The following is a 2,717-nucleotide window of genomic DNA, read 5'->3' as shown; positions in this document are numbered from 1 at the left end:
AGTCATGATGAGGGTCCCCGCCCCATGCCTTGTTGCCTCCAGGGTGGTGCAGCTAAACTCCCAACATGCGTTCTTGGGAGGCCCCCCACTCGCCCAAGCGATGCCAGAGAGGTAGGGACTGCCGGGGCTGCTGGGTCTCAGCACTGTGCGACCCACGTCACTTGTCAACGCACCAACGTAACAACCCCATTACCTCACACTCACAGCTGAGCGAGAGCCCGAGATGATGGAGATGATGTGACGACGAATTGTTAAACCGCAGTTACAATACATTGTTTTGGATTGCTAATTAAAAAAAGGGAGGAAAAAAAAAAAGCAAACCCCATGACTCTAGATATGACAACTGAAAATACCCACAAATTATTTAATAAACGAAGCGTCTCACAACTTTAACACTTCCTGGCCGCCCTGTAAATAAATGTAATTTGAGGTAGATTTTTTTTAAAAATCTTCCACCTAAACAGTGAATTCATTACGCGCGCCATTCAGATCTCTGGGATGCCTATGGACTTCTTGGAATTAGGTGTTAAGTAGACAAAAGTGAACCAAACCGCCTTTAAAAGCACAGCATGACCATGTAATTCTTTTTCCAGTTTGTGGTGAAAAATGATGAAACTTCTTTCCAAGTAGCTATCACCCAGATTTAGTGTGAAAAGTAGTGTAATTGTAATTCACGCCATCAGGGTCTATCGCTGATAGACGATCAGCTGTTCTGTTGTGGGGAGAGGCTTTCTTTTCAAATAGGAAAGCTGCCAAGTGCTCTGCGATACCTCCAGCAAGCTTATCGGATGGAGTTCAGAGCCAAAACAGCAGCTGCACACATATGCAAATTGGCAATTAATAGTATAACATTCTGGGGGGAAAAACGTTAAAAAAAATTTTTTTTCTTAAGGAAATAGAAAGAAGCTACCTGAACGTTAACCTCAACCGTAACTGGGGCTTCCAGGATGAATGACTAAGGATTAATTGCCCTCTGGAGAGGACGTGCTCTTTATTGCTTTCCCTCCAGCAGAGCAAGTCTTTGTTGTCTCGCTGAGTTTTGTTTCCTGGAACACAACAATGGACTCTACAGGAAGAAGTTTCGAAATCACTAAAAAGCCCTTCTTGTATTTTTGAGTCCAGAAAAAGAGGGGAATGAAGTCCTTGCCACTGAGCATCCTTCCTGTGCACAGAGACCACGGAGGGAGAGCGTTAGCATCCCGGCCGAGGACATTTTGTTCTGGGCGCCAGCATCTCCTTCCCCTCCAGCCTGCAGTAGGAACAGCTTCAGGCCCTGCAGTGGCTGCCTGTCTCGGTCTGGATTTCTGTCTGTCTCTTCCTCCCCTCGACAGGAATGCTGCTCGCATGCTGCAACGCAGCAGTTTGCAGAAACCCAGCGCGATTTATGGTTTCTGTTGCCCAGCGTGTATAAACACAACACTCCCAAATGTTTAAAGGGGGAAAAAAAATATCATCTGACTTGGTTAAATTTCTTAGCATTCTGGTCCCCCACCTCACACACACGTGCACCATTCCTTGATACAGTCATACGATAGTTGTGGCTGGGATTAGGTTGACAACCTAAACCCCTAAAAGGGCCAGGCTGGCGTTTTCTCAGCAGGCTCTCTCCCTAATGCTTCGAGTCTTCCTCTCCCTCTAGCACGGGGGTGGGGTGATTAGCAAATGTTTCAGATAATCTGTGAATTCTTAATAGTCCTGTTTCCAAGGTTGAAGATCTGCCTATTTCTGGGATGTGTGTGGCAGGTTTCCGAGACATTGGTGATGGGGCTTTTACAGAGTTTGAAATTTGGGTCAGGATCCTGATTCTCTTCCATGTGGAAGGGTGAAGAAGGTTTATTTTGCTTCATTTTTCTGTTTGTTTGGGGATGCAGTTGTATTAATTGTGGCTGTAACATGGACAAGACATGCAGAGTTGCCACCATTTTTTTTCTCCTTTTATCACCTACACTCCTGGTGTTATTACTTTCAATTTTATTACATATCAAGTGTGACTTTAGATTAAAAACATTCTTTTTCTTCAACCCTAAGGACACTTAGAATCCAAGACAAGTTTTGGATTATGAACATTCTACTTGAAAGGATACCGTGCACTTTCATTGCCAATGTAAGTTTTGAAGCTTAGAATACCAAATTTTAATAGAAAATCCACCCATATTGAATTTAAATATATCATATTTATTTATATTTCTTGGGGGAAAATATTTTGGATAACTGTTAATTAAGCATCCATTTCATTAGAAATACAGAAAAATTTGAGTCCCTACTTAGGAGGACAAAAATTCCTTCCTCTAAATAACCAACTCTGTGTCCGAAGAATGTACTTTTCTGAATATTTATTATTAACAGAACTGTTTTTTATTCCAGTAGAAGTGTCCTATGTTCTGAAGATCATGAGGTATGGGAGAAAAACTGTCAAACCTAAATTTTACGCAAAACTAAGGTATCATTTTTCTTGACTTGTGATTGAATTTGAATACATTGTTAGGCTTCTTTTTTTCTTGTGACTAAATAAAAAGTGGTTTAAAATGATGCAGCTAGTCAGTTGAAAGTTGCTCTTGAATAAAACAGAACAATGGGAATGCCAACTTTCTTTCTGTCTCTATAGCTTCATTAACATGGTTGTATAGACATTTGCATGTAAAATGCAGTTAACAAAGATTATACAGAAGTAAATTTAGTTCTTTAGTGCCTACCTCTGTGGTAAAATCGGGCCATTT

This window comes from Pipistrellus kuhlii, unplaced genomic scaffold, assembly GCF_014108245.1.
Source record: "Pipistrellus kuhlii isolate mPipKuh1 unplaced genomic scaffold, mPipKuh1.p scaffold_m20_p_7, whole genome shotgun sequence".
In the NCBI taxonomy this organism is placed as follows: Eukaryota; Metazoa; Chordata; class Mammalia; order Chiroptera; family Vespertilionidae; genus Pipistrellus; species Pipistrellus kuhlii.
The sequence above is the reverse complement of the archived record's forward strand: the minus strand, read 5'-3'. Positions refer to the sequence as shown.